Genomic DNA, 24,395 nt, shown 5'->3' with positions numbered 1-24,395 from the left:
TGTGCACCGCTCCTTCCCCGCCACACGAGGCCCCAGCGACCTGCGGACCGAAGCCCCATCCTGCGCTACCACCGCAAACCCTCCAACGCATCCTGCAACGCATTGTTGAAGATATCAAGGCCTATGTCCGACAGGTGCACCCCATCGTGCCTGCAAAAACCCTCACATCTCCCTGCAAGGTCATTGTGGTGTATAACGCTTCCCCCGTTGGCTGTGACCACTTAACCGATGGCCGCATTGACTTTCTTCCTAGCTCTGTCTATTCCGTGCCCTGACCTAGCCCCCCTCCAGGCTAGTCGCGGGATAATTTTTGACCAGACTATGCGCACGTTGCTCCACCGCCCTTTTATCAAGGCAATGTCCTCCCTGGCCTGCCTGATCAGGTCTAGCGACTTTGTTTTCCCGATATCGTTTCCCTCAAGGTGCAACACCAACACGTCGGGCTTTCCCAATGCAAGCTCGGCCTTGAGCCAGGCCTCCCTGGCCTGCTCCCATACCATGCCCCTGTTGCCCAGCCAAAAAACTGCTGCCTCTTCTCGCCTCATCCCAAGCTGGCGCCCGTATGGTCTTTTTGCGGCCCGTGCCGCTGCCCAGAATATGTATGAATGGCCGAAGATCCAACACCGCTTCCCGGCGATCCCTGCGAAGAATAGAGGAAGCTGGGGGGGGGGGGGTATTAGGACAGTCGCCAATTCCCTTTATTGCGGTGGCGCCCTGGCCACCGGCCTGACGTAAGATTTGTAACTGTTTGACTTCCACCCCCCTTTCCCCTTTATCTCTTCGGCTGAGCATTCCTGGCTGGCGGCGGATGTTGCCGCGCCGATCCTAAATGAGTGGGTTCCGAACTTCCTCGGGTTCCAGCCTAACTCCTTGATGCATTTTTTAAATATGACTGTGAACTGGAACCTGGTAAGTGCCGCCTGATCCACATGAATAAGGAAATTCTCGCCCCCTTTTGGCCTGACCTCCAAAAATGTTGTACCGCCTCGATTGGACAGACTGTTGTGTCCGGGTGCCTGCCCAACTGGACCCATCTTCCCTTACCTATCTGGTCTGTTTTTGACTTGTGAATTTTGCACAAGACCGCGCCCTGCGAGGCCGCTACATTTTTTACCAACAGGCCTGTTCCGGCGGCCATTTTTGACTGCGCTACTAGCTCTCCGACCCTAAATGCTCCGCTAAACGCCATAATAAACACTGCTTTAAACAGTTTTTCCTCGGACTCTCCGTTACATACTTTCGCCACTATGTGAATAATGCTCTTAAGCCTCTCATTGGTTACTGGCTCCCGGGAGTCCGGTCTCCGTATCTCCGCTCTGGCCCATCCCTTCATCACTGTGCACACTACGAATGCCTTAGTTAGGTCCTCCTTCCCTAGCAACTTTGAAAAGAAAGATACCCCTGCCAGCCTGGTGTTTTGCCACTGCCCGTGATGCTCCCTCCTCCTTACTCTTGCCTAAGAATTCCAACAATTGCTGCAGGGGCGCCTGGCCCTCTGAGCTTACATTCCCCTGGAACTGCTACCATTTCTCCCATGCTGCCATGTACGCTTTCCAGGTCTTTGGCGCCAGGGACTTTTCCACCAGCTCGTTCAAACAGGCTCGGCTATCTGCCAAATATGAGAAGGGCATGTTAAACCTTGGCCCCGCGCGAACGGCGCTGCCGCCCTAAACACCTCCCATTTCTGACGTGACAGCGCGTCCGCGATAACGTTCTCGACTCCTGGTACATGCTTTGCCCTGAATGTAATGTTGTGCCTCAAGCATGCCGCTACCAACCACCTCAGCAACCTAATCACCGGTGCGGACGAGGCAGATTGGCTGTTTATGGCCTGTACCACGCCCATATTGTCGCACCAAAACTATGAACTTATTCTCTAGCCTGCGGCCCCAAACCTCTACGGCTACCACTGTAGGAAACAACTCCAAAGCTGCCAAGTTCTTAGTAAAACCGCTGTCCTTCCACCTTTGCGGCCATTCTTCTGTGCACCACTCTCCCTGCAAGTACGCTCCGAAGCCTATGGCTCCTGCTGCGTCTGTGAATAGCTGCAGTGCATGGTTTGGCAATATCTTGCTCGGCCACATGCGCACCCCGTTAAACTGTTTCAAGAAATCCTGCCATACTAACAAATCTTCCTTCAATTCCCCGCTGATGCGGATGAAGTGATGTTTCTCCCTCACTCCCGCTGTTGCCCTTTCCATACGTCGCTTGAAAATCCGCCCCATAGGGATTACGCGACAAGCAAAATTCAGCGACCCTAGCAATGACTGCAACTGGCCCAAGGTAACTGACTTCGCTTGGGCGCATGCACTGATCTCTCGCTCCAACTTTTCGATTTTTTCTGTTGGCAACCGGCACTCCATCTTCTCTGTGTCGATCTCTATACCCAGGTAAGAGATTACCTGTTTTGGGCCCTCAGTTTTCTCCACCGCGATGGGGACTCCGAACTCGTTCAGCATCTTTGTAAGCTCTTGCAGCAACTGCGCGCACTGCCCAGACTGAGCTGGACCTGCCAGCAAGAAATCGTCCAGGTAGTGCGCTACTGCCCTACAGCCTGTCCGTGCTTCCAAGCACCAGTGCAAGAAGGAGCTGAAAATTTTGAATAACGCGCAAGATATTGCGCATCCCATAGGCAAACATTTGTCTACGAAATATTGGCCCTCAAACTGGAAACCCATAAGGTAAAAACTGTCTGGATGCAGGGTGAGTAGCCTGAACGCTGACTCGATGTCCAGCTTCGCCAACAAGGCCCCTTTCCCTTGCCTCCTAACCATTATTATCGCATGGTCAAACGACTGATATTGCACCGAGCACTGTTCCACGTCCAAGGCATCATTAACCGATGCCCCCTCCGGGAAAGATAGGTGTTGAATAAGTCTGAACTTTCCCGGTGCTTTCTTGGGAACTAACCCCAGCGGTGACACTACCAAATTTTCAATTGGGGGGCCGCGAATGGCCCGGCCATCCTGCCCATCTCTAATTCTTTTCCAATTTTCTGTCACGCCACCTGCGGCTGCTCCCTGATGGAATGAAGGTTCCTATTGCGGTCGCCCGGAAGGACGTCCCGTCTTATTGGGATCTTGAACCCTACTCTAAAACACTCCTGCAACCGCTGGGCTTCTAAACGCTTGGGGTACCTGGCTAGCCATGCCTGCATACCCTCCAGCCTCACTGGGCTACTTGCTTTTGACAGGCCCAAGCGCTCCGGATACCTTTTCCCCTCTCTCTCCCTGTCGGCCTTTTTTCCTAAAGCAGTCTTTTGCTGGGTGACTTCCGCTGCAGTGCGTGCATGCGTGCTTGAATTTACAGAAAGCCCGTGTGCACCGGGTGTCATTGAAGTGTAGCATTTGAGCATATCTTGTCTATGCATGCCAGGCCTCCCTGTCCCCTGCCTTTGCGCTGTCGCTTTTTTATCGCTAGCCCCTCTTGCCTGCGCCTTGAGCCACAGCTCGATATCCTTTGTCCCAAACTTGATGGGTTGCTGCCCTTGCGCTCTTAACCTGAAGGACTCGTCGTATCTGCGCCACGCAGTTCCCCCATAATCCTTGTACACTGAATAAACAAGATTGATGTATTTCATCATGTTCATTGCCATATTTGGGTAAGCTTCTATGTAGCAACCAGAGTATGCGAACATCCCGGTCATCCAATTGTCAATTGTCTTGTAGGATACCCCCCGCCCTACTCCCTTCTCGCTGCCCCTCTACTTGTCCCTGAGACCTTCCTCTGTAAGGGAGCATATGTCGATGAAATCCCCCTTCACAATTTCCTTCCTAATTTCTTTAGGCAAATGCCCTGCCAATGCGCCTAGCTCGTGATCCAATGCGCCTCCCTGCTGTAAGAAAACTGGCTTAGCTGCTCCGGTCTGACCTAGCTTACTCCACGCTGTGTCTGCCCCTGGGGCTGACAACTTCTTCTTCTTGTGATTGGCCCTGGCCAACCGCAGTTGCTCTTTCAATACCTTGCATGACTCGTCGTCGTCTGACTCGGACGCGCTGCTATTGCCCCGCTTGCCCGCCTGATTATCTGCGGCGCTGTTACCCTCCCATTGTGTGTTTGCTACCTCGTTTAAGGTGCCCCCCCTCCCCCCGCAATTTGCGCTGCTCGCACTGTTTTGGTGCAACCCCTGCCTCTGCCCCTTTTCAGTACCATCCCTCACACTTTGTGTATTGCTATTATACAATGGCATAACAATCACATTCTGCATGTTAAACACATGGTTCATCTCACCGTTCCTGAGTGATGCTGTGGAGACGTCTTCTCTGGCCGGGCTGGTCAAGGCACCGGCCTCCGCTGTATTCTTCTCCACCGCTCTTGCCGTGGCAAGATGCTGCACTGACGGGCCGCTGGGCAAGGCGAGGACCGCACTGTCTCTGTAACTGCTGTAATTGTCTTGGATTCTCGCTTGTGGTTGTGATGTGAAATCTTGCGATTGTGATGCGAAATCTTGCGATTGTGATGTGAAATTTTGCGCTTGTGATGTGAACCTCTGTGATTGTGATGTGAAATCTTGCGATGTGGCTCCTTGCTCTGTCCTGTGACTGGCGTTGGTGTCTGCTGGTACATTCTCCTGGGCGGGGATGTAAACGCAGGGGAACGGGCAAGCTGGTTTCGCAACCCTTGTGTAAAGTCCCTGTCCTGTGCGCTTCCTGCGCCCTGTCCCCAGTTACCCCCTTGCCTAGGAGTGCCCTCTGGCTGCCTAGCCGGGCTATTATATTGCTGTGTCTCTGCCAGGAATACCCATCTCCCCCTCACTTCGGGTGACCCTGACCCGCTGGCTGTGTCGGCGAGAATAACTCCCCCTTCCTGGCATGCTGCTCCTACGTTCCTAGCCTGTGTTGGGGTATTCTGCAACCGCTGTGCTGCAACGTTAATAGGGGTTCCACTGGACTGTAGTGGGCCATAGCCGCTCTGCCCCTTCCCCCTTGGGCATAAAATGGCTGCCCCATTCCCCTTGCTCCTATGCCTTCTTGCCCCGGCTGGTACTCACCCCCCTCTTGCCCTTGCTCCTTTTGCAGGGCTGCTGGTCGCTGCTGCCTTCCGGATCTAGCAGGTGCTTTTCCTGCCTTTTTTCTTTTTTCCCCTGGTTGTTTCTTCTTATGTGTCCTCCGGCCACCAGATGGCACCCCAGCACCATTTTCACTGCTCCTGTGCTGCCTTTCTGGAGATGGACGGACGGATGGGCCTTGCAGCTGCTGGCCGGAAATACTGAACTCCCGGCCCCTGTATCGTGCTGGAAGCTCCCTTCTCCTCTCTGGCAGCTCTGCCAAGCATTGCCCGACCCTTGCTCCCTGCTGTGAGGGTGACCTGCCTCCGGTCACTGTCGATGCCATGCCTGGATCCCTGGAAGTGCAGCAGCCACCGGACGGACACAGGTACTTCCTTTCCTGTGTGGGGAAAATGGAGCTATTAACTCCCCCCCCCCCCAGCTGCTGCTTTTATCTGCCTCTCCCTCCTCACCCCCCCCCCCACCCCGCCTCTAGGCCGCACCTTTTACTGGCCCAGGGCTCCCTGCAGGTGATGAAAAGGGGAGGGGATCCCGCCTCCCTGCGGCCAACCCCCCCTCCCCCGGTGTTCGCGCCTTCGGGGCGTCCGGCACCCCTCCTCCTTATCCCGCTGTGGCGCCATTGCTGCCCCCTTCGCCCCTGTTCTCTTGGGAACAGTAATACAGAGCTGGCTGCACTCAGAGATGCAGCATCTGTATATTTAAAATGTATTGTGTCTGAAAAGTCTGCTAACCCAATGGCTGTAATTAGCTTGTAATCATAAGACTACAATCCCCAGTGAACCACTATTCCCTTTTGTTATTGTGTGTCATATTTATCAGCGCTGGTTATGGAAGATAAATAAAATCCCTAGAGCCTGGAGACAGCATTATAATCTCATTAGAGAATCAGAAAGCTGGAAAATAACCGGTACAAACTGTATAGGACAAAAAAAAAAAACAGTTTAGTCCAAATATACAGAAACAAATGTTCAGCAGATGCCTGTTAATTACAGTAAGTAAATGTACCTTCTGTATCTGTTTTGAAAACTGTTGATTCCATAATGCTGCAGGGGCATGGGGAAGTATAGAGTGACAAAACTTGGCAGCTAAGTACAGTATAGTGTACAGTAGCGGATCTTGCCACGGGCAAGCAGGACTTTTGCCCGGGGCGCCGCCTTCCGGAGGGCGCCGCACCATGGCAAGATCCGCTGCTGCTGTGGTGCCCCCCGCTGCCGCGGCCCGATGTCCCGCTGTCCGTTGTGAAGGGAAACTAGACGCTATGCATCTAGTTCCCTTCGTGGGCTGCCTGCTGTGAAGGGAAACAAGACGCCGGCGGGAAACAAGACGATGGCGCCGGCGCCATCCGGAGGGCGCCGCACCATGGCAAGATCCGCTGCTGCTGTGGTGCCCCCCGCTGCCGCGGCCCGATGTCCCGCTGTCCGTTGTGAAGGGAAACTAGACGCTACGCGTCTAGTTCCCTTCGTGGGCTGCCCGCTGTGAAGGGAAACAAGACGCTATGCGTCTAATTTCCCTTCCTGGAGAGGACTTTCACTGTAATAATGTGCGGTGCGCGTTGACGTCATCGCGCACCGCACAGCAAAGGTCCTCTCCATGAAGGGAACTAGACGCTTATCGTCTAGTTTACCTTCGTGGAGAGGACCTTTGCTGTGCAGTGCGCGATTGACGTCATCGCAGACCGCACATCCTACAACAGTACAGGGGGCGTAACTGACCACGCCCCCTAATGCCGCCCGGGGCGCCAGAAGCCCCAGAACTGGCCCTGATAGTGTATGATCAAAATGTTTTCATACAGGCTTGAAGGCAGTGCAGGATTAAGCCTTTGGGGGCCCGCAACACCATACTTGCCTACCCTCCCGGAATGGCCGGGAGGCTCCCGAAAATCGGGTGACCCTCCCGGCCCCCCGGAAGAGCAGGCAAGTCTCCCGATTACAGGGTCCCCCCCTGCCCGGCTGCCCACTTAGCGAGTGAAGTGGGCGGTCCGGGCAGGCGATGCCGCGATTCTTGTTGAATCGCGTCATGCAAGCCACGCCCCCCACTGTTTAATGCCGGTAATCGCGGCATTACACAGTGGGGGGCGTGGCTTGCATGACGCTATCCAGCAGTCACGCCCCCGTCCCTCCTCTGGCCTGCCTCCGGCCCGCCCCCGTGCCGCCTCCGGCCCGCCCCCCTCCTCACATCAGCTCACTGCCCACCCCCCTGCCGAGGCCCCCCGGAAGAGCCGGGGGGCCTCGGCAACTATGCGCAACACACCCAATCCTCCATCCCTCCTTCTCTTGTCAGCACTGCCCGGGTCTCAGCTGTCTATACAGCAGCAGTTCTGGGGGTGCCATAACTCACTGCAGCAAAAGACATCACAGGTGTTAGTGGGTCCCCTAGGATATGGCTGGTGACATTGGGGCAGATTTATTAAGCCTGGTGAAGTGATAAAGTGGAAGGTGATAAGGCACCAGCCAATCAGCTCCTAGCTGCCATGTCATAGGCTGGGTTTGAAAAATGACAGTCAGGAGCTCATTGGCTGGGGCTTTATCACCTTCTACTTTATCACTTCACCAGGCTTAATAAATCTGCCCCACTGTGACTGCAGCAGCGGTGGGTGTACCACCACTGTGCTGCAGTGAGAGACTAGCGGTTGCAACAGGTGTTCTAATCAGCTGATCTTGTAACATGTGGGCGGTGAATAGGAGTCCTAGAGAGCGGCGGCTGCTGTACAGTAACGGAGACAGCACAGAGCGCTTCTCTAACACTGCACAAGAGAGGGGGGCCCAGGGCACTGTGTGCCCACCCCCCCGTCCCCTTTCATCTGGCTCTGCTTGGAGGGAATACATGAAATTCAGTGATGCACTATTTCTATTTTATAAGTAAAAGATTTTTTGAGAAACATACATTTGATTTTAGAAGTACAATAGTACTAACCAGCTTCCGTGCCCTGTATACAACTTATTGTGAATAAGATCCACAAACATAACCTATTTGAAACAGCCAATTGCAAATATAGTTCATCAGCATCTTCGATACACGTGAAGTGGTTTAAAAGGCAATGAATACCGGGAGAGGCAGGGACAGTTCACTATACATAGTGATTCTGTAGACTTAACTGTTTTACACTCTCCAGGAGACAGTATGGACCCTTGATTTAATCTGTATTTGAACTTCTTAACGTTTCACAGGGCCTAATTCAGATCTGATCGAAGCAGCAAATTTGTTAGCTAATGGGCAAAACCATGTGCACTGCAGGGGAGGCAGATATATCATGTGCAGAGAGAGTTAGATTTGGGTGGGTTATTTTGTTTCTATGCAGTGTAAATACTGGCTGCTTTATTTTTTCACTGCAATTTAGATTTCAGTTAGAACACACCCCTCCCAAATCTCTCTCTATGCACATGTTATATCTGCCCCCCCCCCCCCCTGCAGTGCACATGGTTTTGTCCATTAGCTAACAAATTTGCTGCTGCGATCAGATCTGAATTAGACCCACAGTCGGCATGCCTGATGTACTACCTATGTTTTCCCTTTTGTCTGTCCCTGTTTGCCTCTGTCTGCCCCTCTTGTCGTCGTCCCACCCCCCCCGCCTCATTTGAATGTTCAGTTTAACTTTTCACGTAGCTGTACACCTATGATTCACTACTTGTGACATTGTGAAACTGAGTGTAATACTGCTTGTATGTTATACTATTGTTACTGCTTAAATCACTAAAGATTTATTATAAAAAAAAAGTACAATAGTCAATTATTGAATTAGAAGGAATGGTTAACACAAGCAAGGAAGAGCAGTTGCAGTAGTGTAATAAGCATTAACACTGAACAAAAGAAGCTTAAATAAAAGTGGTATGGTCTATAAAATGCTTGTTCCACGCCTGCCAACTTTTGTTGTTTCTTCTGCAAAAGAATCCCTGAATGGAGACGGATGTGTGCCATGATAGGGGGGTAAAATGCTGCAAATCACACATATTTTAATTAGTGATGTGCACCGGAAATTTTTCGGGTTTTGTGTTTTGGTTTTGGGTTCGGTTCCGCGGCCGTGTTTTGGATTCGGACGCGTTTTGGCAAAACCTCTCCGAAAAATTTTTGTCGGATTCGGGTGTGTTTTGGATTCAGGTGTTTTTTTTCAAAAAACCCTCAAAAACAGCGTAAATCATAGAATTTGGGGGTCATTTTGATCCCATAGTATTATTAACCTCAATAACCATAATTTCCACTCATTTTCAGTCTATTCTGAACACCTCACACCTCACAATATTATTTTTAGTCCTAAAATTTGCACCAAGGTCGCTGGATGGCTAAGCTAAGCGACACAAGTGGCCGACACAAACACCTGGCCCATCTAGAAGTGGCACTGCAGTGTCAGACAGGATGGCACTTCAAAAAAATACTCCCCAAACAGCACATGATGCAAAGAAAAAAAGAGGCGCAATGAGGTAGCTGTGTGACTAAGCTAAGCGACCCAAGTGGCTGACACAAACACCTGGCCCATCTAGGAGTGGCACTGCAGTGTCAGGCAGGATGGCCCTTCAAAAAAATTGTCCCCAAACAGCACATGATGCAAAGAAAAAAAAAAACGCACCAAGGTCGCTGTGTGACTAAGCTAAGCGACACAAGTGGCAGACACAAACACCTGGCCCATCTAGGAGTGGCACTGCAGTGTCAGACAGGATGGCACTTCAAAAAAATACTCCCCAAACAGCACATGATGCAAAGAAAAAAAGAGGCGCAATGAGGTAGCTGTGTGACTAAGCTAAGCGACCCAAGTGGCCGACACAAACACCTGGCCCATCTAGGAGTGGCACTGCATTGTCAGGCAGGATGGCCCTTCAAAAAAATACTCCCCAAACAGCACATGATGCAAAGAAAAAAAGAGGCGCACCAAGGTCGCTGTGTGACTAAGCTAAGTGACACAAGTGGCCGACACAAATACCTGGCCCATCTAGGAGTGGCACTGCAGTGTCAGACAGGATGGCACTTCAAAAAAATACTCCCCAAACAGCACATGATGCAAAGAAAAAAAGAGGCGCACCAAGGTCGCTGTGTGACTAAGCTAAGCGACACAAGTGGCCGACACAAACACCTGGCCCATCTTGGAGTGGCACTGCAGTGTCAGACAGGATGGCACTTCAAAAAAATACTCCCCAAACAGCACATGATGCAAAGAAAAAAAGAGGCGCAATGAGGTAGCTGTGTGACTAAGCTAAGCGACCCAAGTGGCCGACACAAACACCTGGCCCATCTAGGAGTGGCACTGCATTGTCAGGCAGGATGGCCCTTCAAAAAAATACTCCCCAAACAGCACATGATGCAAAGAAAAAAAGAGGCGCACCAAGGTCGCTGTGTGACTAAGCTAAGCGACCCAAGTGGCCGACACAAACACCTGGCCCATCTAAGAGTGGCACTGCAGTGTCAGGCAGGATGGCCCTTCAAAAAAATACTCCCCAAACAGCACATGATGCAAAGAAAAAAAGAGGCGCACCAAGGTCGCTGTGTGACTAAGCTAAGCGACACAAGTGGCCGACACAAACACCTGGCCCATCTAGGAGTGGCACTGCAGTGTCAGGCAGGATGGCCCTTCAAAAAAATTGTCCCCAAACAGCACATGATGCAAAGAAAAATGAAAGAAAAAAGAGGTTTGAGATGGAATTGTCCTTGGGCCCTCCCACCCACCCTTATGTTGTATAAACAGGACATGCACACGTTAACGAACCCATCATTTCAGTGACAGGGTCTGCCACACGACTGTGACTGAAATGACTGGTTGGTTTGGGCCCCTACCAAAAAAGAAGCAATCAATCTCTCCTTGCACAAACTGGCTCTACAGAGGCAAGATGTCCACCTCATCATCATCCTCCGATTCCTCACCCCTTTCACTGTGTACATCCCCCTCCTCACAGATTATTAATTAGTCCCCACTGGAATCCACCATCTCAGGTCCCCGTGTACTTTCTGGAGGCAATTGCTGCTGGTCAATGTCTCCACGGAGGAATTGATTATAATTCATTTTAATGAACATCATCTTCTCCACATTTTCTGGAAGTAACCTCGTACGTCGATTACTGACAAGGTGAGCGGCTGCACTAAACACTCTTTCGGAGTACACACTGGAGGGAGGGCAACTTAGGTAGAATAAAGCCAGTTTCTGCAAGGGCCTCCAAATTGCCTCTTTTTCCTGCCAGTATACGTATGGACTGTCTGACGTGCCTACTTGGATGCGGTCACTCATATAATCCTCCACCATTCTTTCAATGGTGAGAGAATCATATGCAGTGACAGTAGACGACATGTCAGTAATCGTTGCCAGGTCCTTCAGTCCGGACCAGATGTCAGCTCTCGCTCCAGACTGCCCTGCATCACCGCCAGCGGGTGGGCTCGGAATTCTTAGCCTTTTCCTCGCACCCCCAGTTGCGGGAGAATGTGAAGGAGGAGATGGTGACGGGTAACGTTCCGCTTGACTTGACAATTTTCTCACCAGCAGGTCTTTGAACCTCTGCAGACTTGTGTCTGCCGGAAAGAGAGATACAACGTAGGTTTTAAATTTAGGATCGAGCACGGTGGCCAAAATGTAGTGCTCTGATTTCAACAGATTGACCACCCGTGAACACAAGAAGAAGAAGGAGGAAAGGGCTGTATTATCGTGCACGTAAAGAGGATTAGACCTGGTTATCACATCCCCCTATAATGATTTAAAATTTAACTTTTATTCATATCTATTAGAAATTAGTGTGAGAATTAACAACACACAAACTAGGAGGATAGGCGAAACATAGAGGTTAAAATATAACAAACAAACATAGAAGTGCAATGGAGTATAATAAAGGTGATTTTGAGATTTAAAAAGTGTGTCTGCGTGTCTTATTCTAATGTCTAGATGTATATAATGTATCACTCCCAAATTGGATCTTTATTTAATTATTTGTCCAGTCAATTTCTAAAAGGAACACTGAGAGGTATGGATATTAATAATATATCTTCAATATAAATGTATTAAGATAATCGTCACAATATCCACATGAGACAAGTGTAGGTGATATACTGCCCAGTGTGCAACACTCTGTTATGATACTTAGATGTACATTTTATTGTTGTCCCAAAGAGGGAAGATCTTATTTATTAAAGACTGTTGACTCATTGAAACTGTTTAGAGTCAGCTTAAATATAATCAAAGATTTGCCACAGTATATTATCACATTAAATGTGAACAGTATATTGTCTAGCGTGTAACACTATCAGATATTAACGATATATACCACTCTAATATTCAGATGTATGTATCATTTTTATCCCAGGAAAGAACCTTCTTTATTTAGGGACTGTTGACACTTTAAGGCTAGTCAAGATCAGCTCAAGTGTATTGAGATATTGATCGCTATATGTAATCAGATAGAATCCCAGTAATAAATTGTTAGGTGTGTGACACTCTATTGTGATATCCAGATGCTATCACTATTAAAGCATATAACACTCTGTTCTGATCTTAAGGTGTACACACTATTATTATCCCTAGAAGGAAGACGCCTTCTTTATCTGGGACTGGTGACACCTTCAGATTATTCAGAATCAAATTTGAGTGTATTAAATTGTCATCACAATATGCTATATGGGTGATGAAATGTCATATAATTGACAATTTGTTATAATATTCTGGTGTACACTATTATTGTCCCTAGGAGGAAGGCGCCTCCATTATTAAGGACTGGTGACACCAGAAAAAGAACTCTTTCATTCTTAAATAGCAATGATATCTTCCCAAGTGATAGTATATATTAAACCAATAGATTATGTATCACCTCCCAACGTCTCAATGAATTACTATACAGAGCAATCTTTTGATTTATTTTCACTTATAGCATCAATTTCAAGAAGAAATTCTATTAGTGTGGCTTATACACACCACATGGAATCAGTGTATATTTTCTGAGTGGTTTAAACAATTGTATCCTGAATGTTTCTGTGTGTTTACTACACAGTGTGTTCTGAAACATTTGTTGCAATCATCCCTACTAGATTATGTCACAGGTGTCTCATGGCAGTCTTACACTTGTCAGATACAATGTATCTTTTCTTAGTTCTACATTACTATAAACTAACACTGCACACATTGTAGAGTTAACATTGACTAGACATTTTTATCTTACTCATAGAACATAGACATAGAAACACGCGGTCACACGCTGCCCGTGTTCCGCCGCTACACTGACTTCTTCGTCAGGGCTTCGTCAGTGTAGCGGCGGAACACGCATGTGGGCAGCGTGTGTCCGCATGTTTCTATGTCTATGTTCTATGATTAAGATAAAAATGTCTAGTCAATGTTAACTCTACAATGTGTGCAGTGTTAGTTTATAGTACTGGTGCAAGGTAGCTGATAGATGATTGTCAATCTAATAGACAGTGATTCAGTGAGACAACAAGTAGCACCGCACTAGCCAATACACTATATAAGAAATATTAGGTAATCATGTGGAGCTGAGAAAGAATATATTATTTCTATGTATGACAAACTAATAGTACTAGTGCAAAGCAGCTGATAGATGACCATCAATCATAGAGAACTGCAGTTCTAGTTGTCAGATAGTGACTCAGTGAGACCACTAACAGCACTGCACTAATTAATAGACTTTTTGAAACAACATAAATAATTACGTGGAACTGAGAAGGGATGCAGTATATGTATACATGATAAGTCTAAAAATGCTATGAGACATCTATAATATAATTTAGCAGTGGTGACTGCAATAAATGTTTCAGAATATACTCTGTAATAAACACAGATGATTATCAATCACACAGAGCTGCAGTGTTACGCTATAGATAAGTGACTTAGTGAAATAATAATCAGCACTGCACTAGCTAAATTGATTTTCTGATGTCTGAAACGACACAAGAACAGACAGTAATGTAGAACTAAGAAAAGATACATTGTATTTGTATCTGACAAGTGTAAGGGGCCCTACACACTCGGCGATGCGCCGCCGAGGTGCCCGACGGCCGATACGGCCGACGAGCAACCCGGCGGCGGGGGGGGGCAGTGACGGGGGGAGTGAAGTTTCTTCACTCCCCCCGTCACCCGGCTGCATTGAAGTGCAGGCAAATATGGACGAGATCGTCCATATTGGCCTGCATGCACAGCCGACGGGAGATCAGCGATGAACGAGCGCGGGGCCGCGCATCGTTCATCGCTGGTGTCTCCACACTGAAAGATATGAACGAGTTCTCGTTCATTTATGAACGAGATCGTTCATACCTTTCAGAATATCGGCATGTGTGTAGGGCCTATAAGACTGCCATGAGACACCTGTGACATAATCTAGTAGGGATGATTGCAACAAATGTTTCAGAACACACTGTGTAGTAAACACACAGAAACATTCAGGATACAATTGTTTAAACCACTCAGAAAATATACACTGATTCCATGTGGTGTGTATAAGCCACACTAATAGAATTTCTTCTTGAAATTGATGCTATAAGTGAAAATAAATCAAAAGATTGCTCTGTATAGTAATTCATTGAGACGTTGGGAGGTGATACATAATCTATTGGTTTAATATATACTATCACTTGGGAAGATATCATTGCTATTTAAGAATGAAAGAGTTCTTTTTCTGGTGTCACCAGTCCTTAATAATGGAGGCGCCTTCCTCCTAGGGACAATAATAGTGTACACCAGAATATTATAACAAATTGTCAATTATATGACATTTCATCACCCATATAGCATATTGTGATGACAATTTAATACACTCAAATTTGATTCTGAATAATCTGAAGGTGTCACCAGTCCCAGATAAAGAAGGCGTCTTCCTTCTAGGGATAATAATAGTGTGTACACCTTAAGATCAGAACAGAGTGTTATATGCTTTAATAGTGATAGCATCTGGATATCACAATAGAGTGTCACACACCTAACAATTTATTACTGGGATTCTATCTGATTACATATAGCGATCAATATCTCAATACACTTGAGCTGATCTTGACTAGCCTTAAAGTGTCAACAGTCCCTAAATAAAGAAGGTTCTTTCCTGGGATAAAAATGATACATACATCTGAATATTAAAGTGGTATATATCGTTAATATCTGATAGTGTTACACGCTAGACAATATACTGTTCACATTTAATGTGATAATATACTGTGGCAAATCTTTGATTATATTTATGCTAACTCTAAACAGTTTCAATGAGTCAACAGTCTTTAATAAATAAGATCTTCCCTCTTTGGGACAACAATAAAATGTACATCTAAGTATCATAACAGAGTGTTGCACACTGGGTAGTATATCACCTACACTTGTCTCATGTGGATATTGTGACGATTATCTTAATACATTTATATTGAAGATATATTATTAATATCCATACCTCTCAGTGTTCCTTTTAGAAATTGACTGGACAAATAATTAAATAAAGATCCAATTTGGGAGTGATACATTATATACATCTAGACATTAGAATAAGACACGCGGACACACTTTTTAAATCTCAAAATCACCTTTATTATACTCCATTGCACTTCTATGTTTGTTTGTTATATTTTAACCTCTATGTTTCGCCTATACTCCTAGTTTGTGTGTTGTTAATTCTCACACTAATATCTAATTGATATGAATAAAAGTTAAATTTTAAATCATTATAGGGGGATGTAATAACCAGGTCTAATCCTCTTTACGTGCACCGATAATACAGCCCTTTCCTCCTTCTTCTTCTTGTGTTTACTATAGCTGTAGATGGTAGCACCCCCGCAGTGAATGGTAGTTACCAATAATCTTATAGGGGTTTTGCTATGGAACTTCTGTTCCAGATTTTTTTCTGATAAAATGAGTGAGTGTGCAGATACAATACTTTTGACCACCCGTGAATCCTGGTTAAGCGAATTAAGGGTTCCATCCACAAGTCCCACATGCCTAGCGGAATCGCTCTGTTTTAGCTCCTCCTTCAATGTCTCCAGCTTCTTCTGCAAAAGCCTGATAAGGGGAATGACCTGACTCAGGCTGGCAGTGTCTGAACTGACTTCACGTGTGGCAAGTTCAAAGGGTTGCAGAACCTTGCACAACGTTGAAATCATTCTCCACTGCACTTGAGTCAGGTGCATTCCACCTCCTTTGCCTATATCGTGACCAGATGTATAGGCTTGAATGGCCTTTTGCTGCTCCTCCATCCTCTGAAGCATATAGAGGGTTGAATTCCACCTCGTTACCACCTCTTGCTTCACATGATGGCAGGGCAGGTTCAGGAATGTTTGGTGGTGCTCCAGTCTTCTGTACGTGGTGCATGAATGCCGAAAGTGGCCCGCAATTCTTCGGGCCACCGACAGCATCTCTTGCACGCCCCTGTCGTTTTTTAAATAATTCTGCACCACCAAATTCAAGGTATGTGCAAAACATGGGACCTGATGGAATTTGCCCAGATGTAATGCACGCACAATATTGCTGGCGTTGTCCGATGTCACAAATCCCCAGGAGAGTCCAATTGGGGTAAGCCATTCTGCGATGATCTTCCTCAGTTGCCGTAAGAGGTTTTCAGCTGTGTGCCTATTCTGGAAAGCGGTGATACAAAGCGTAGCCTGCCTAGGAACGAGTTGGCATTTGCGAGATGCTGCTACTGGTGCCGCAGCTGCTGTTCTTGCTGCGGGAGGCAATACATCTACCCAGTGGGCTGTCACAGTCATATAGTCCTGAGTCTGCCCTGCTCCACTTGTCCACATGTCCGTGGTTAAGTGGACATTGGGTACAACGGCATTTTTTAGGACACTGGTGAGTCTTTTTCTGAGGTCTGTGTACATTTTCGGTATCGCCTGCCTAGAGAAATGGAACCTAGATGGTATTTGGTACCGGGGACACAGTACCTCAATCAAGTCTACAGTTTGCTCTGAATTAACGATGGATACCGGAACCACGTTTCTCACCGCCCAGGCTGCCAAGGCCTCGGTTATCCGCTTTGCAGCAGGATGACTGCTGTGATATTTCATCTTCCTCGCAAAGGACTGTTGGACAGTCAATTGCTTACTGGAAGTAGTACAAGTGGTCTTCCGACTTCCCCTCTGGGATGACGATCGACTCCCAGCAGCAACAACAGCAGCGCAAGCAGCAGTAGGCGTTACACTCAAGGATGCATCGGAGGAATCCCAGGCAGGAGAGGACTCGTCAGACTTGACAGTGACATGGCCTGCAGGACTATTGGCTTTCCTGGGTAAGGAGGAAATTGACACTGAGGGAGTTGGTGGTGTGATTTGCAGGAGCTTGGTTACAAGAGGATGGGATTTAGTGGTCAGTGGACTGCTTCCGCTGTCACCCAAAGTTTTTGAACTTGTCACTGACTTATGATGAATGCGCTGCAGGTGACGTATAAGGGAGGATGTTCCGAGGTGGTTAACGTCCTTACCCCTACTTATTACAGCTTGACAAAGGCAACACACGGCTTGACACCTGTTGTCCGCATTTTTGTTTAAATAATTCCACACCGAAGAGCTGATTTTTTTTTTGTATTTTGACCAGGCATGTCAATGGCCATATTCCTCCCACGGACAACAGGTGTCTCCCCGGGTGCCTGACTTAAACAAACCACCTCACCATCAGAATCCTCCTTGTCAATTTCCTCCCCAGCGCCAGCAACACCCATATCCCCATCCTTGTGTACTTCAACACTGACATCTTCAATTTGACTATCAGGAACTGGACTGCGGGTGCTCCTTCCAGCACTTGCAGGGGGCGTGCAAATGGTGGAAGGCGCAAGCTCTTCCCGTCCAGTGTTGGGAAGGTCAGGCATCGCAACCGACACAATTGGACTCTCCTTGGGGATTTGTGATTTCGAAGAACGCACAGTTCTTTGCTGTGCTTTTGCCAGCTTAAGTCTTTTCTTTTTTCTAGCGAGAGGATGAGTGCTTCCATCCTCATTTGAAGCTGAACCACTAGCCATGAGCATAGGCCAGGGCCTCAGCCGTTCCTTGCCACTCCGTGTCGTAAATGGCATATTGGCAAGTTTACGCTTCTCCTCAGACGCTTTTAATTTTGATTTTTGGGTCATTTTACTGAACCTTTGTGTTTTGGATTTTACATGCTCTCTACTATGACATTGGGCATCGGCCTTGGCAGACGACGTTGATGGCATTTCATCGTCTCGGCCATGACTAGTGGCAGCAGCTTCAGCACGAGGTGGAAGTGGATCTTGATCTTTCCCTATTTTTTTAACCTCCACATTTTTGTTCTCCATATTTTAATGTGTGGAATTTACTGGACGACACTGTCAGCAAACTGCTAAACTAGTCTAAAATGCACCACAGGTATACAATGTAGATGGATAGTATACTTAATGTATGACGAGTGACGACACAGAGGTAGGTACAGCAGTGGCCTACCGTACTGCTATATATAGTATACTGGTGGACACTGTCAGCAAACTGCTAAACTAGTCTAAAATGCACCACAGGTATTCAATGTAGATGGATAGTATACTTAATGGTTGACGAGTGACGACACAGAGGTAGGTACAGCAGTGGCCTACCGTACTGCTATATATAGTATACTGGTGGACACTGTCAGCAAACTGCTAAACTAGTCTAAAATGCACCACAGGTATACAATGTAGATGGATAGTATACTTAATGGATGACGAGTGACGACACAGAGGTAGGTACAGCAGTGGCCTACTGTACTGCTATATATAGTATACTGGTGGACACTGTCAGCAAACTGCTAAACTAGTCTAAAATGCACCACAGGTATACAATGTAGATGGATAGTATACTTAATCGATGACGAGTGACGACACAGAGGTAGGTACAGCAGTGGCCTACCATACTGCTATATATAGTATACTGGTGGACACTGTCAGCAAACTGCTAAACTAGTCTAAAATGCACCACAGGTATACAATGTAGATGGATAGTATACTTAATGGATGACGAGTGACGACACAGAGGTAGGTACAGCAGTGCACTCTCCTATATAATATTAATTATACTGGTGGTCCCCAGTCCCCACAATAAAGCAGCACACTGTGAGCACAGATATGGAGTGTTTTTCAGGCAGACAACGTATACTGGTGGTCACTGTCAGCAAAACTCTGCACTGTACTCCTGCTATAGCTGCTTCCCAGTCCCCACAATTAAGCAGTGTGAGCACTCAGCACAGATATATCATGCAGCACACTGAGCACAGATATGGTATGGAGCGTTTTTTTCAGGCAGAGAACGGATAAACTGGTGGTTACTTATTATCAGCAAAACTCTGCACTGTACTCCTAACAGCTGCTCCCCAATCCTCCCCACAATTAGCAATAAACAACCAATCAAATGAAACTGTCTTCTACTATATAAACAGAGAGGACGCCAGCCACGTCCTCTCCCTATCATCTCCAATGCACGAGTGAAAATGGCGGCGACGCGCGGCTGCTTATATAGAATCCGAATCTCGCGAGAATCCGACAGCGGGATGATGACGTTCGGGCGCGCTCGGGTTAACCGAGCCATACGGGAGAATCCGAGTATGGCTCGGACCCGTGTAAAAAGGGTGAAGTCCGGGGGGGTTCGGTTTCCGAGAAACCGAACCCGCTCATCACTAATTTTAATAGGGGTGGAAAAAATTATGCACTAACAATAGTATCGCATCACTAAGCCCCGTCCCCTCTCCCCATTCTGCCTACTTTACTAGGAAGCGGACATGATGTGGGAGGGGTACTTTTCCAGGGCGTGCAGAGGACTACCAGAATATTGGGTGTCTTCCGCAGGCTCTGGGAGAGTAGGCAAGTAAAGCTTATTTTGACACTTCAGGTTAGTGGTGTATGCACTTATCTGGGCACAGTGGGCCTGATTCTGACTGGGAATAAAGTAAGAAAGTGCAAGTAACTGTGCACCCGGACAATCATGTTGCAATGCATGGGGAACAAATACATTTACATTACTTCTGTGCAGGATAAATACTGTCGGCTTTGACATGTAGCCCACAAATGTTATATAGCGCTGTATTTTTATACTGTAATTTAAATTTGAGTTTGAACACACCCCACCAATATCGAACTCTCTCTGCACATGTTACATCTGCCCAACATGCCGTGCAGCATGGATTTACCAAGGTGCACAGTTACATGACCTTTCTTACTTAGAATTAAGGGAGTCATTCAGACCCCGCCGCTAATATGGCTCGCAGCACAGTTTGCCAATGGAAGTCAGGAGTGCACAGTGGGCAGGAGTACCACTGTCTGCACCACTTAGTAGCTTTTTCAGTAAGATAATTATCAATGTCACAATAACAAGAAGGTCCTGAAATGATAATCGGAGCATGGAAATGAAATAAGTATAATGTAGTAGCCTCTCCTGTAGCCAGACTTCACTTCATTAAAGCATTTTGGAGATGGTAAAGAGATTTGACAATTAGTGATTTGCATAGACTATATGACATACTGAAGACTATTGATCCACATTACTTGTTGAAGCCAATTCCCTAAGCAAATACTCATTACTGTATATATTTATTGTTACATATTTCTTCAAAATCCACCTCAGTATGTATAAACGGGTTGGGTATGGGATCCCAGGGCTTAGAATGCTGGCAGTCACATGATCGACAGCAGCATCCCAATGCTTTAGAATCCCGACATGGGGTCGGTAAGTATGCTAACTCTCTCCCACCCTACCCCTCCCTTCCCACACCTAAACCCTCTATTCTTGCAGCCTAACCCTAACACCTAACTTCCCACAGCCTAACCCTAAGACTCCCCCAGTGCCTAACCATAATTCCCTCCCCCCTCCATCCTATCCCTAACCCTCCCCGCCTATCCCTAACCCTCCCCAGCACACTTACGTTTGGATGTCGGCAGTCAAGATTCAGGCATCGGGATTCTGTCAGCTGTTGGGATTTTAACACTGGTCTTCTACCCGCTGTCATTCTAAGCATTGGCCCTCTACATCCCGTATAACGATATCTTCATGTGTCGCCACTGGTCAAAGGTTTCCAGAGTATTTAAATGAGAAAAGTCATAGTCAATTTTCTAAGCATAAAATATCTTAGATATTTCATTGTAAAAGTGCTTAGCATCGATAAGAACTATTGTTTTATTAAGGTATAACCCATTTTGTGGAGAGATTTTTGACTCCACAACTCCATCCCATCATGGTTCAAGCCCCACATAACCAGCTGCTCATTTCCTGTCTCTACCTCTGTCTCCACCTGTACCTCACTATCTTCTCCTGTACTGGTCCCCTAAGGGTCTGTTCTCGCCCGCCCCCCCCCATCTCTTCTCACTCTATACCATCTCGCTGAAAAACCTCATCAGCTACTTTACTATTTATTTCCATATGTGCTTTCATTCTTTGGAACTTATTTCCTTTTCAAATCAGATTCTCCACCAGCCTTTCCAGCTCGTAAGTTCCTTTAAATCCACCTTATTAAAGCATAACAACCCTCCTTATAACTTAATACTTTCTCTTTCATCCCTCCAACAAGTATCTTAACCACATCCCCCTCCAACTATTCATCCTTCCATTTAATATGTAATATTTTACAGGCTGGACCGTCCACCCTCTTGATCTGCCGTATCCCAATTCATGTCATTAGTGCGCTGCTCTTAAACTGGATACACACTAATTCAGTAGCATGGCCCTTGTTAGCGATGTCTTTAGGGCCGTCCAGAAGACATCGCTGACGACCGCAGAGGCGCGCAAATAGAGCATATACACTTACCGATGTGGCCGATATATCTTTCTGATCCATATAATTCCAAGAGTATCAATACAGTCATGAAAACTATTAGAACAGAAGCAGAGTAACAACTGTCATTGATGGGCTACACAGAACATACTGGTGTTGAATCAAAGTTCCGGGCTAGTCGACAACAAGTGTGGGCACAGATATTCACCCATATGCAAAGCTACCGCATCTCTACCCATCCATCTGTTTGCTGAAGTACCTGTCATCACTATCAGCAAGCACTTTCACCAGCTCAATCCTTGGTGCAAGAAGACTATCTGAAATCATACGTATCTTTGCATATGCTCAACTCAGCATAGTTCCCATTTCCACCCATACACACAAAGCACACCCTCAGAACATTATCTTACTTACAAATGTCTAGTTGCCATTGCTATTCAGCCAAAGGTGGAGATGTGACTGAGTTAAATAGACTGTAGGTGCTCATAATTGCAAACCTGCGGCCACGGAGCATGTGCATTGATACATCGGAAAATGGACTTGCTGTTGTCAAAATATCATTGATAGACTTTAACATGAGCAAAACATCGCTGAATCATGGAGATGACAAATTAATGTATTTGTATGTTTTTAAAATAAGTTAAATATTTATATAATGTAGGGCACAATGATCAGGAATGAATGACTAAGTTCATATAAAGTTCCTTTTCACCCAGCCCACTTACAACTGGTACGTCTAAATGTATTTTAATACAACCAATGGCAGCTCCTACCTCTTTGAAAGAGAGGGGCTGCTGCCCTTGTGCCAGGAGAGGAGAGCCTCGGCCAACCTGGTCCCAGCACCTGCACAATGGATCTGGCGGGTGCCGGGACAGGTACATGCGCAATACCAGTGGTGGGGACTGCACATATGCAAAACACCTGGTTCTATGGAGTGCATCGTCAGCAGCCCATAGAAGCTGGGTAGGGCTGCCCAAAAGTCAGAGACTTTTTTTTTTTTGCCTTCTAAATGACTGCCGTTTCAAAAATACAGGGAGACCCACCAGAATTTCCATAGAGCGTGCAGCTTTCGGGTTATTGCATAAGCCCTCTGACCTTTAACTGTGATTCCCAAAAGAGAATTAGAGAATCCCAAAAGAGAATCTATTACTCTTTGGTGATTCTGGTGTAGACTTTATGACTCTAGAATTGTTGTGCTGTATTAACCATATTCTTCAGTGGTTCAGTTACAAACAGCTGAGCTGCTATGGCATTTTCCTGTATAATTGTCAAAGTGACTGACAGCAGTCTGGTCGTGAAGAACCATGGTACTTTCACCATGCTTTACAATTGGGATGAATGTCTTTTATGGGACTGTAGTACAATATTTCTTATTTGCGATAGAAAGTTCTAATTTTACTTTGTCTATCCACAGAATATTTTTTCAAATGCCTTCTGGATTGTGCAAGTGGTCTTTGGAAACTATGAGATGGACAATGTTAATTTTGAAGAACAGCGGTACTCCATGGTGTCCTCCCATGCTCACCACACTTGTTGAGTGTCATCAATGAATGAGTTACCTGCATTTCTTTAGCCATTACCATACGGTACTTTGGAACCCCTGGGGTGACTGTTATCCTTACCTGTGGAGTAATTTCTGCTGAACGATCACATATGAGACTATGAACAGTGGTGACATTTTTCATTTCTACATAATTTGCTCAACAGTGAAAGAGGAGCTGTGGAAAGCCAAGTATATTATGAAATAGGTTTGTAAATATTACTGCTGCATGAGCATCAATGACTCCCTGAGGTCCTCAGAGATCGTTTTTGAATGGAGAATACTGTATATCATATGCATAAACTTGCACAATGAACATAAATTAAGAAAATCAGACTCAAATTAGTAATAAAGCTGATTATCTTAAAGATTCACTTTTTCCAACCACGCCAACAGTGAGCCACGGAAATGTGTATATTAAATAAATTTAAAAAAAAAAAACATTTTTTTATTGTGTTCTCTTTTCTTTGTGTGATTTGTTAAAACAGGATCCCATGGATAAATGTAAATTATTCTGAAGGGTTCAAAATCTTTCTCTAATCACAGTACAATATTTTTTTTTTTTGCCAACGTAGCATAGTTGGCGATTTCTTGAAGTGGAGGTCCAAAGTGCAATTGTGGAGGGGCTTGGTGCCGTGATTTGATTTACCATGGCTCTACAACTGCTTTGTACTGTATTGTGCAAGTGTGTGTGTGTGTGTGTGTGTGTGTGTGTGTGTGTGTGTGTGTGTGTGTGTGTGTGTGTGTGTGTGTGTGTGTGTGTAGGGGGGAGGGGAGGTGGACACTTTGAAGGGATTCACAGTGGGTTGTATCATTATGGCTCTGCCAACTTTCACTGTAGCTTTGTAAGTGTCCCAGATATCCCACACAAGTACAACTTGGTTACAAGTACACCAGTAAAACTCGCCTTACACATAATCAGTAACTATCTGTATTCATAACATTGTCAGTCAATATCAGAGTCAGAATAAGGGGATATAAACACCAGGCCGTCTTTTCTCAGCACACGACCCTGGACCAGTATTTGCAGCACTACTCCACTTTATTTCTCTCAAAGGGTGAGATACATCACCTCCTAAGTGTTTCTCTACGTGACTAAGTGTGTCTCTGTGTGGCACCATGGGACTGACGCAAAGCTAAATGCATTTCTGTCACAAGTGTGCTCACACTGTATGAATGCACTAAATGCGTACATTCACAAATATATCGCCCCTATCTTT

General features: G+C 46.4%; 1 protein-coding gene across 2 annotated transcripts in view; it reads left to right on the top strand.

The window, feature by feature from the left end:
• Positions 1–23,574, top strand: part of SMIM36 (small integral membrane protein 36) — a 179,000-nt gene extending 155,426 nt beyond the window's left edge. For both annotated transcript variants that reach the window (XR_010244536.1, XM_063963675.1), the window contains exon 2: positions 23,050–23,574. The gene's annotated coding sequence lies outside the window, so the exon portion shown is untranslated. The remainder of the gene's footprint in view (positions 1–23,049) is intronic.
• Positions 23,575–24,395: the final 821 nt, after the last annotated feature.

The sequence above is a fragment of the Pseudophryne corroboree genome, chromosome 3 (genome assembly GCF_028390025.1).
Source record: "Pseudophryne corroboree isolate aPseCor3 chromosome 3, aPseCor3.hap2, whole genome shotgun sequence".
Lineage (NCBI taxonomy): Eukaryota > Metazoa > Chordata > Amphibia > Anura > Myobatrachidae > Pseudophryne > Pseudophryne corroboree.
The sequence above is the reverse complement of the archived record's forward strand: the minus strand, read 5'-3'. Positions and strand labels throughout refer to the sequence as shown.